Consider the following 13,102-nt stretch of genomic DNA (forward strand, 5'->3'; position numbering starts at 1 on the left):
TACTTCACCTGCATGTAACCATACAGACAATTTAATGTAAGTTCTAACAAAAAGACAGAAATACCCGATGTGCAAGGTTTTTTGTCTACATGTCACCATTATACAAATTATTGTATACTCCATTAAAAGAAATAACCGATCTGCAAGGTACTTCACCTGCATGTAACCATACAGACAATTTAATGTAAGTTCTAACAAAAAGACAGAAATACCCGATGTGCAAGGTTTTTTGTCTACATGTCACCATTATACAAATTATTGTATACTCCATTAAAAGAAATAACCGATCTGCAAGGTACTTCACCTGCATGTAACCATACAGACAATTTAATGTAAGTTCTAACAAAAAGACAGAAATACCCGATGTGCAAGGTTTTTTGTCTACATGTCACCATTATACAAATTATTGTATACTCCATTAAAAGAAATAACCGATCTGCAAGGTACTTCACCTGCATGTAACCATACAGACAATTTAATGTAAGTTCTAACAAAAAGACAGAAATACCCGATGTGCAAGGTTTTTTGTCTACATGTCACCATTATACAAATTATTGTATACTCCATTAAAAGAAATAACCGATCTGCAAGGTACTTCACCTGCATGTAACCATACAGACAATTTAATGTAAGTTCTAACAAAAAGACAGAAATACCCGATGTGCAAGGTTTTTTGTCTACATGTCACCATTATACAAATTATTGTATACTCCATTAAAAGAAATAACCGATCTGCAAGGTACTTCACCTGCATGTAACCATACAGACAATTTAATGTAAGTTCTAACAAAAAGACAGAAATACCCGATGTGAAAGGTTTTTTGTCTACATGTCACCATTATACAAATTATTGTATACTCCATTAAAAGAAATAACCGATCTGCAAGGTACTTCACCTGCATGTAACCATACAGACAATTTAATGTAAGTTCTAACAAAAAGACAGAAATACCCGATGTGCAAGGTTTTTTGTCTACATGTCACCATTATACAAATTATTGTATACTCCATTAAAAGAAATAACCGATCTGCAAGGTACTTCACCTGCATGTAACCATACAGACAATTTAATGTAAGTTCTAACAAAAAGACAGAAATACCCGATGTGCAAGGTTTTTTGTCTACATGTCACCATTATACAAATTATTGTATACTCCATTAAAAGAAATAACCGATCTGCAAGGTACTTCACCTGCATGTAACCATACAGACAATTTAATGTAAGTTCTAACAAAAAGACAGAAATACCCAATGTGCAAGGTTTTTTGTCTACATGTCACCATTATACAAATTATTGTATACTCCATTAAAAGAAATAACCGATCTGCAAGGTACTTCACCTGCATGTAACCATACAGACAATTTAATGTAAGTTCTAACAAAAAGACAGAAATACCCGATGTGCAAGGTTTTTTGTCTACATGTCACCATTATACAAATTATTGTATACTCCATTAAAAGAAATAACCGATCTGCAAGGTACTTCACCTGCATGTAACCATACAGACAATTTAATGTAAGTTCTAACAAAAAGACAGAAATACCCGATGTGCAAGGTTTTTTGTCTACATGTCACCATTATACAAATTATTGTATACTCCATTAAAAGAAATAACCGATCTGCAAGGTACTTCACCTGCATGTAACCATACAGACAATTTAATGTAAGTTCTAACAAAAAGACAGAAATACCCGATGTGCAAGGTTTTTTGTCTACATGTCACCATTATACAAATTATTGTATACTCCATTAAAAGAAATAACCGATCTGCAAGGTACTTCACCTGCATGTAACCATACAGACAATTTAATGTAAGTTCTAACAAAAAGACAGAAATACCCGATGTGCAAGGTTTTTTGTCTACATGTCACCATTATACAAATTATTGTATACTCCATTAAAAGAAATAACCGATCTGCAAGGTACTTCACCTGCATGTAACTATACAGACACTTTAATGTAAGTTCTAACAAAAAGACAGAAATACCCGATGTGCAAGGTTTTTTGTCTACATGTCACCATTATACAAATTATTGTATACTCCATTAAAAGAAATAACCGATCTGCAAGGTACTTCACCTGCATGTAACCATACAGACAATTTAATGTAAGTTCTAACAAAAAGACAGAAATACCCGATGTGCAAGGTTTTTTGTCTACATGTCACCATTATACAAATTATTGTATACTCCATTAAAAGAAATAACCGATCTGCAAGGTACTTCACCTGCATGTAACCATACAGACAATTTAATGTAAGTTCTAACAAAAAGACAGAAATACCCGATGTGCAAGGTTTTTTGTCTACATGTCACCATTATACAAATTATTGTATACTCCATTAAAAGAAATAACCGATCTGCAAGGTACTTCACCTGCATGTAACCATACAGACAATTTAATGTAAGTTCTAACAAAAATACAGAAATACCCGATGTGCAAGTTTTTTTGTCTACATGTCACCATTATACAAATTATTGTATACTCCATTAAAAGAAATAACCGATCTGCAAGGTACTTCACCTGCATGTAACCATACAGACAATTTAATGTAAGTTCTAACAAAAAGACAGAAATACCCGATGTGCAAGGTTTTTTGTCTACATGTCACCATTATACAAATTATTGTATACTCCATTAAAAGAAATAACCGATCTGCAAGGTACTTCACCTGCATGTAACCATACAGACAATTTAATGTAAGTTCTAACAAAAAGACAGAAATACCCGATCTGCAAGGTTTTTTGTCTACATGTCACCATTATACAAATTATTGTATACTCCATTAAAAGAAATAACCGATCTGCAAGGTACTTCACCTGCATGTAACCATACAGACAATTTAATGTAAGTTCTAACAAAAAGACAGAAATACCCGATGTGCAAGGTTTTTTGTCTACATGTCACCATTATACAAATTATTGTATACTCCATTAAAAGAAATAACCGATCTGCAAGGTACTTCACCTGCATGTAACCATACAGACAATTTAATGTAAGTTCTAACAAAAAGACAGAAATACCCGATGTGCAAGGTTTTTTGTCTACATGTCACCATTATACAAATTATTGTATACTCCATTAAAAGAAATAACCGATCTGCAAGGTACTTCACCTGCATGTAACCATACAGACAATTTAATGTAAGTTCTAACAAAAAGACAGAAATACCCGATGTGCAAGGTTTTTTGTCTACATGTCACCATTATACAAATTATTGTATACTCCATTAAAAGAAATAACCGATCTGCAAGGTACTTCGCCTGCATGTAACCATACAGACAATTTAATGTAAGTTCTAACAAAAAGACAGAAATACCCGATGTGCAAGGTTTTTTGTCTACATGTCACCATTATACAAATTATTGTATACTCCATTAAAAGAAATAACCGATCTGCAAGGTACTTCACCTGCATGTAACCATACAGACAATTTAATGTAAGTTCTAACAAAAAGACAGAAATACCCGATGTGCAAGGTTTTTTGTCTACATGTCACCATTATACAAATTATTGTATACTCCATTAAAAGAAATAACCGATCTGCAAGGTACTTCACCTGCATGTAACCATACAGACAATTTAATGTAAGTTCTAACAAAAAGACAGAAATACCCGATGTGCAAGGTTTTTTGTCTACATGTCACCATTATACAAATTATTGTATACTCCATTAAAAGAAATAACCGATCTGCAAGGTACTTCACCTGCATGTAACCATACAGACAATTTAATGTAAGTTCTAACAAAAAGACAGAAATACCCGATGTGCAAGGTTTTTTGTCTACATGTCACCATTATACAAATTATTGTATACTCCATTAAAAGAAATAACCGATCTGCAAGGTACTTCACCTGCATGTAACCATACAGACAATTTAATGTAAGTTCTAACAAAAAGACAGAAATACCCGATGTGCAAGGTTTTTTGTCTACATGTCACCATTATACAAATTATTGTATACTCCATTAAAAGAAATAACCGATCTGCAAGGTACTTCACCTGCATGTAACCATACAGACAATTTAATGTAAGTTCTAACAAAAAGACAGAAATACCCGATGTGCAAGGTTTTTTGTCTACATGTCACCATTATACAAATTATTGTATACTCCATTAAAAGAAATAACCGATCTGCAAGGTACTTCACCTGCATGTAACCATACAGACAATTTAATGTAAGTTCTAACAAAAAGACAGAAATACCCGATGTGCAAGGTTTTTTGTCTACATGTCACCATTATACAAATTATTGTATACTCCATTAAAAGAAATAACCGATCTGCAAGGTACTTCACCTGCATGTAACCATACAGACAATTTAATGTAAGTTCTAACAAAAAGACAGAAATACCCGATGTGCAAGGTTTTTTGTCTACATGTCACCATTATACAAATTATTGTATACTCCATTAAAAGAAATAACCGATCTGCAAGGTACTTCACCTGCATGTCAACATATATACAATTTAATGTAAGTTCTAACAAAAAGACATAAATAACCGATCTGCAAGGTACTTCATCGGAATTTCACTATATTTACAATTTATTGTCTGCACCATCCAGAGTTGGGGTAATTGTAATTGTAATCGTTAATCAGCTGTAATTGATTACAATTCTTCAAGTAATCATTGTAATCATTAATCAGCCAAAAATCTGATTACTTGTAATTTAATTTAATCAATTACTTTCAAAATACCCTGTAATCCTGATTACTTTCTGATTACATTCTGATTACAATGAAAAAATCTTAAACTGTGTTTATGGTCAATAAAGGAAACTTTTTGTTTTTCTTATTTAATTTATATTGAACATGTTAAGATAGTTTGGTTTACTTTATTTTTTATAAAACATGAACATTGGTTTGTATACTTCAGTAAAAAATAAACTGTTACAGTATTGAAAAGTCATCAATAGCCTAAGAAGAGACATATAATACAATTATATGTTTCTGGCCTTAGTAAAAGATATTGTACATAGTATTCACAATTTAAAGATGTTGATAATAACTGTTATATTCAAGTAATACTTTTCTTTAACCCTTAATTATAATCTTTTGTTAATGTTGTGATTTTTGCCATCTTTGAATTGACAGGTAGGAAATCAATTAAGGTTTGTTTTTATTGCAATTACCAACTGAGTATAGCTGTAGGACAATATACATGTATATGGTAAAAGATAAATCAGACAAGTGATAATTTATCCAATTAGCACAAAATTAATTAAAAGTTGGACAAATATCTTGTTCAAAATAAGCAAATTTTTGTATGTATTTGGACTTGACATGTTAAATGCAATGATTTATAGCACTTGTATTTTGTTTACAATTTGATTAAACTGGTACAATTTCATCCATATTTTAACTACCATAAACTGTACCTTGAAACAAATATAAATTAAAGTCTAGAATATGTCAGAAGACAAACAGCAAATGCTTTTTATAAAGCTATATTCAATTGTGAAGTCAAAATAATTCAGAGATTAATGATGATAAAGTGCATTGGGTCGTAACCAGTGACACAATGTTCATGTATTTATGAAGTTAACTTTTGAGGTTTATTAAATAGATGAAGTTTGAAGTTATCATTTTATAATATAGCAAACACAATACTTTCTAAAAAATGTTATATATAAAACGTTTATTCATTCACATCATGCAAAATGTTTTTTTTAATTCATTGTAATCAGATGTAATCATGATTACTTTGCCAATGTAATCATTAATTTAATCAAACACTTTCAGAAATGATGTAATCATTAATTTAATTTAATCGTACAAATGACAAAGTAATTGTAATTTAATCAATTATATTGAAAGTAATCGGACCCATCTCTGGCACCATCAAAAGGAAAGAAATAACCGATCTGCAAGGTACTTCACTTGCATGTCATCATATATACAATTTAATGTTTGTTCCATCAAAAGTACAGAAGTAATTGATCTGCATGTTATCCATTCACTTGTCACCATATACTATACCGTGTAGAACGCCACATGCGGAGTGTCTGCTATGTTTGACACGGGGTGGCAATTTCGAAGCGTAGAAAAATTATCAAAGTTCAAGTATCAACATTTCTTAATTTAGAAGTCTTAGTACCATATAATGTACTGCACGGAAGGAACTGAAACACAATCTATTTCCTGCAAGCAAAATCATTCATTTGCTAATTTCTGGATAAAAAAACTACTTTAGACGACTTCCCTCTGCATCATTTATATAGAATTGGATTTCTATTATGGAATTAAACCAAATACTAGCTTCATACTCAACATTAATTGGTTTTAAAACTAGTTTTTCATCAAAATATAAAGTGTCGCTCGGGGTGTCAGATTTTGCATCTCAAGGGGTAGAGGCTTCCAATACAAAACGAATAGATTTGCAGATAAATCATGTATATCGGTCTTCATCTGATACTTTTTTATACAAACACATCTGCTGTATTATGATAAAAAATAAAAAAACTGAAAGTACTTCATTTTGCCCGTGTTTTAATCATATAAGACAGGTGCTTTTGATTTCACAAATAGTAAAAATTGACTCAAAATTAAAAAATTAAAGTCAGAAATTTATTCCTTTTTTTCCAGTCACTATATATCATAGTCAGATAAAAGTCACTGATGTGGCTCAATGCACTGCAACATGAAGAAAAATCATAGAGCAGACCTTCATATAAGATTTTGCCGAAGCCACCAACAGTAAAACTCATTGGCATCCTCATCAGGTTCCACTCAAAAGCGCGTGTGCATGCTGCAAACACTACTCACTCCGAAACGAAATTGATTACTCTTGCAATGAAATACTCATCGGCATCTATATCATCAAATGACAATACTGCTTGAAGGAGACCTGAAGCTGATGACACTCTATTCTCAATAATATTAAAAAGCGATTCAAAATCTTAAAACAATTGTGAATGGCTGTTGATTTTCTATCTTTTATCCGCATGGTAAAAGCAAATAAGTATCCTTTCGACAATATTTCTCTTCGACGTTTCTTTGGAAAGGTCAGATTTATAATAAAAAGAAATTATAACATCGGAAATGTGTTCGGGAAACAACTAAGAGGTTTTGGAAAACTGGCTTTTTCTCGGTAAATTTTATATTTTAAGGGTGGACCAAAAATTATTGTATACATCACCGAAAACTTGTGTGAACGCGATATGCGCGATCCCCAAGATTCAAGAATTAATTATGCAGTTCCAAGACAAAAGATACTATCTGACTTCATCGCCATGGACATTGATATCCTAAAGTGTGACCCCTGCTTAAGATATATTGGTTTTAATTTTCTCCAGGCATTCTTTATCCTGTATTGAATGTGTTAGGTAACCAACAAAATTATGAGTTTATGATATATACATGTATGTGCTGACGGTTTCGAAGATGAAAGAAAAATCAACGAAAGAAAAACACTACTTGAAGACCAAATAAATTCAAAGCAAACAATTATTGGGTAAAGACAAGTTTTTGGAACGTTTTCTTTATAAAAGAGCATATGAGGCGTTTACAGATTTAGGTCTACGGTTGAAGGCCCGTAAAGAGCAGGCAAAAATTTGGTCTTAAAAAGTTTGAAGGAATGGTGGGTGACAATTGGCATTGATCGAAATTTTTGTTTGTGGTCAGAGGTTCATTTTTGCAGTTAACGGAACTTGGCAACTCGGTTCTTTTTAGTGCCAGTGACATATTTGGAACACAATTACATTATGTAAATGAAAGCACTGTAGACATCTTGTATCAAAGAAACCATGTCAGCCTCATGGAACATGATGAAATGTTTCAATGTTAGAACCAAGAAATCTTAAACAGAGGTCAGACGTTATGATACTAAGTATTAAGGTCAATGGCGATGACGTCTGATAGTATATTTTGGCTTGGAACTGCAATACTTATTTCTTCGTCTTAAGGGTCGGCCATTCTGCACTCACATAAGCTTTCCGTAATATGTTCAATACTCTTTGGTCCACCTATAAAATTTACCATTTGGATAAAAGTAAGTGGCTTCGGCAAAATCTTATATGGAGATCTGCTCTATGATTTTCTCCATGTTTCGGTGCATAAAGCCACACCAGTGACTTCTTATCTGACTATGTTAATGACTGGAAAGGAAACGGAATCGAAAAATGTCTCGATATATACAATTGAATGTATGCTCCACCAAAAAGACAGAAATAACCTATCTGCATGGTACTTCACCTACACGCCTCCATATTTACAATTGAATGTATGCTCCACCAAAGGACAGAAATAACCTATCTGCATTACATCACCTACACGCCTCCATATTTACAATTGAATGTATGTTCCACCAAAGGACAGAAATAACCTATCTGCATGGTTCTTCACCTACACGCCTCCATATTTACAATTGAATGTATGCTCCACCAAAGGACAGACATAACCTATCTGCATGGTACTTCACCTACACGCCTCCATATTTACAATTGAATGTATGCTCCACCAAAAGGACAGAAATAACCTATCTGCATGGTACTTCACCTACACGCCTCCATATTTACAATTGAATGTATGCTCCACCAAAGGACAGAAATAACCTATCTGCATGGTACTTCACCTACACGCCTCCGTATTTACAATTGAATGTATGCTCCACTAAAAGGACAGAAATAACCTATCTGCATGGTACTTCACCTACAAGACTCCATATTTACAATTGAATGTATGCTCCACCAAAGGACAGAAATAACCTATCTGCATGGTACTTCACCTACACGCCTCCGTATTTACAATTGAATGTATGATCCACTAAAAGGACAGAAATAACCTCTCTGCATAGTACTTCACCTACACGCCTCCATATTTACAATTGAATGTATGTTCCACCAAAGGACAGAAATAACCTATCTGCATGGTACTTTACCTACACGCCTCCATATTTACAATTGAATGTATGTTCCACCAAAAGGACAGAAATAACCTATCTGCATAGTACTTCACCTACACGCCTCCATATTTACAATTGAATGTATGCTCCACCAAAAGGACAGAAATAACCTATCTGCATGGTACTTCACCTACACGCCTCCATATCTACAATTGAATGTATACTCCACCAAAGGACAGAAATAACCTAGCTGCATGGTTCTTCACCTACACGCCTCCATATTTACAATTGAATGTATGCTCCACCAAAGGACAGAAATAACCTATATGCATGGTACCTCACCTACACGCCTCCATATTTACAATTGAATGTATGCTCCACCAAAAGGACAGAAATAACCTATCTGCATGGTACTTTACCTACACGCCTCCATATCTACAATTGAATGTATACTCCACCAAAGGACAGAAATAACCTATATGCATGGTACCTCACCTACACGCCTCCATATTTACAATTGAATGTATGTTCCACCAAAAGGACAGAAATAACCTATCTGCATAGTACTTCACCTACACGCCTCCATATTTACAATTGAATGTATACTCCACCAAAGGACAGAAATAACCTATATGCATGGTACTTCACCTACACGCCTCCATATTTACAATTGAATGTATGTTCCACCAAAAGACAGAAATAACCTATCTGCATAGTACTTCACCTACACGCCTCCATATTTACAATTGAATGTATGTTCCACCAAAGGACAGAAATAACCTAGCTGCATGGTTCTTCACCTACACGCCTCCATATTTACAATTGAATGTATGTTCCACCAAAGGACAGAAATAACCTATCTGCATAGTACTTCACCTACACGCCTCCATATTTACAATTGAATGTATGTTCAATCAAAAGGACAAAAATAACCTATCTGCATGGTACTTTACCTACACGCCTCCATTTTTACAATTGAATGTATGTTCAATCAAAAGGACAAAAATAACCTATCTGCATGGTACTTCACCTACACGCCTCCATATTTACAATTGAATGTATGCTCCACCAAAGGACAGAAATAACCTATCTGCATGGTACTTTACCTACACGCCTCCATATTTACAATTGAATGTATGCTCCACCAAAGGACAGAAATAACCTATATGCATGGTACTTCACCTACAAGCCTCCATATTTACAATTGAATGTATGCTCCACCAAAGGACAGAAATAGCCTATATGCATGGTACTTCTGCTACACGCCTCCATATCTACAATTGAATGTATGCTCCACCAAAGGACAGAAATAACCTATCTGCATAGTACTTCACCTACACGCCTCCATATTTACAATTGAATGTATGCTCCACCAAAGGACAGAAATAACCTATCTGCATAGTACTTCACCTACACGCCTCCATATTTACAATTGAATGTATGTTCCACCAAAGGACAGAAATAACCTATCTGCATAGTACTTCACCTACACGCCTCCACATTTACAATTGAATGTATGTTCAATCAAAAGGACAAAAATAACCTCTCTGCATAGTACTTCACCTACACGACTCCATATTTACAATTGAATGTATGCTCCACCAAAAGGACAGAAATAACCTATCTGCATAGTACTTTACCTACACGCCTCCATATTTACAATTGAATGTATGCTCCACCAAAAAGACAGAAATAAACTATCTGCATGGTACTTTACCTACACGCCTCCATATTTACAATTGAATGTATGCTCCACCAAAAAGACAGAAATAACCTATCTGCATGGTACTTCACCTACACGCCTCCATATTTACAATTGAATGTATGCTCCACCAAAAAGACAGAAATAACCTATCTGCATGGTACTTTACCTACACGCCTCCATATTTACAATTGAATGTATGTTCCACCAAAAGGACAGAAATAACCTATCTGCATAGTACTTCACCTACACGCCTCCATATTTACAATTGAATGTATGCTCCACCAAAAGGACAGAAATAACCTATCTGCATGGTACTTCACCTACACGCCTCCATATCTACAATTGAATGTTTACTCCACCAAAGGACAGAAATAACCTATATGCATGGTACCTCTCCTACACGCCTCCATATTTACAATTGAATGTATGTTCCACCAAAAGGACAGAAATAACCTATCTGCATAGTACTTCACCTACACGCCTCCATATTTACAATTGAATGTATGCTCCACCAAAGGACAGAAATAACCTATCTGCATGGTACTTCACCTACACGCCTCCGTATTTACAATTGAATGTATGCTCCACTAAAAGGACAGAAATAACCTATCTGCATGGTACTTCACCTACAAGACTCCATATTTACAATTGAATGTATGCTCCACCAAAGGACAGAAATAACCTATCTGCATGGTACTTCACCTACACGCCTCCGTATTTACAATTGAATGTATGATCCACTAAAAGGACAGAAATAACCTCTCTGCATAGTACTTCACCTACACGCCTCCATATTTACAATTGAATGTATGTTCCACCAAAGGACAGAAATAACCTATTTGCATGGTACTTTACCTACACGCCTCCATATTTACAATTGAATGTATGTTCCACCAAAAGGACAGAAATAACCTATCTGCATAGTACTTCACCTACACGCCTCCATATTTACAATTGAATGTATGCTCCACCAAAAGGACAGAAATAACCTATCTGCATGGTACTTCACCTACACGCCTCCATATCTACAATTGAATGTATACTCCACCAAAGGACAGAAATAACCTAGCTGCATGGTTCTTCACCTACACGCCTCCATATTTACAATTGAATGTATGCTCCACCAAAGGACAGAAATAACCTATATGCATGGTACCTCACCTACACGCCTCCATATTTACAATTGAATGTATGCTCCACCAAAAGGACAGAAATAACCTATCTGCATGGTACTTTACCTACACGCCTCCATATCTACAATTGAATGTATACTCCACCAAAGGACAGAAATAACCTATATGCATGGTACCTCACCTACACGCCTCCATATTTACAATTGAATGTATGTTCCACCAAAAGGACAGAAATAACCTATCTGCATAGAACTTCACCTACACGCCTCCATATTTACAATTGAATGTATACTCCACCAAAGGACAGAAATAACCTATCTGCATGGTACTTCACCTACACGCCTCCGTATTTACAATTGAATGTATGCTCCACTAAAAGGACAGAAATAACCTATCTGCATGGTACTTCACCTACAAGACTCCATATTTACAATTGAATGTATGCTCCACCAAAGGACAGAAATAACCTATCTGCATGGTACTTCACCTACACGCCTCCGTATTTACAATTGAATGTATGATCCACTAAAAGGACAGAAATAACCTCTCTGCATAGTACTTCACCTACACGCCTCCATATTTACAATTGAATGTATGTTCCACCAAAGGACAGAAATAACCTATCTGCATGGTACTTTACCTACACGCCTCCATATTTACAATTGAATGTATGTTCCACCAAAAGGACAGAAATAACCTATCTGCATAGTACTTCACCTACACGCCTCCATATTTACAATTGAATGTATGCTCCACCAAAAGGACAGAAATAACCTATCTGCATGGTACTTCACCTACACGCCTCCATATCTACAATTGAATGTATACTCCACCAAAGGACAGAAATAACCTAGCTGCATGGTTCTTCACCTACACGCCTCCATATTTACAATTGAATGTATGCTCCACCAAAGGACAGAAATAACCTATATGCATGGTACCTCACCTACACGCCTCCATATTTACAATTGAATGTATGCTCCACCAAAAGGACAGAAATAACCTATCTGCATGGTACTTTACCTACACGCCTCCATATCTACAATTGAATGTATACTCCACCAAAGGACAGAAATAACCTATATGCATGGTACCTCACCTACACGCCTCCATATTTACAATTGAATGTATGTTCCACCAAAAGGACAGAAATAACCTATCTGCATAGAACTTCACCTACACGCCTCCATATTTACAATTGAATGTATACTCCACCAAAGGACAGAAATAACCTATATGCATGGTACTTCACCTACACGCCTCCATATTTACAATTGAATGTATGTTCCACCAAAAGACAGAAATAACCTATCTGCATAGTACTTCACCTACACGCCTCCATATTTACAATTGAATGTATGTTCCACCAAAGGACAGAAATAACCTAGCTGCATGGTTCTTCACCTACACGCCTCCATA

This window comes from Mytilus trossulus, chromosome 2, assembly GCF_036588685.1.
Source record: "Mytilus trossulus isolate FHL-02 chromosome 2, PNRI_Mtr1.1.1.hap1, whole genome shotgun sequence".
NCBI lineage: Eukaryota > Metazoa > Mollusca > Bivalvia > Mytilida > Mytilidae > Mytilus > Mytilus trossulus.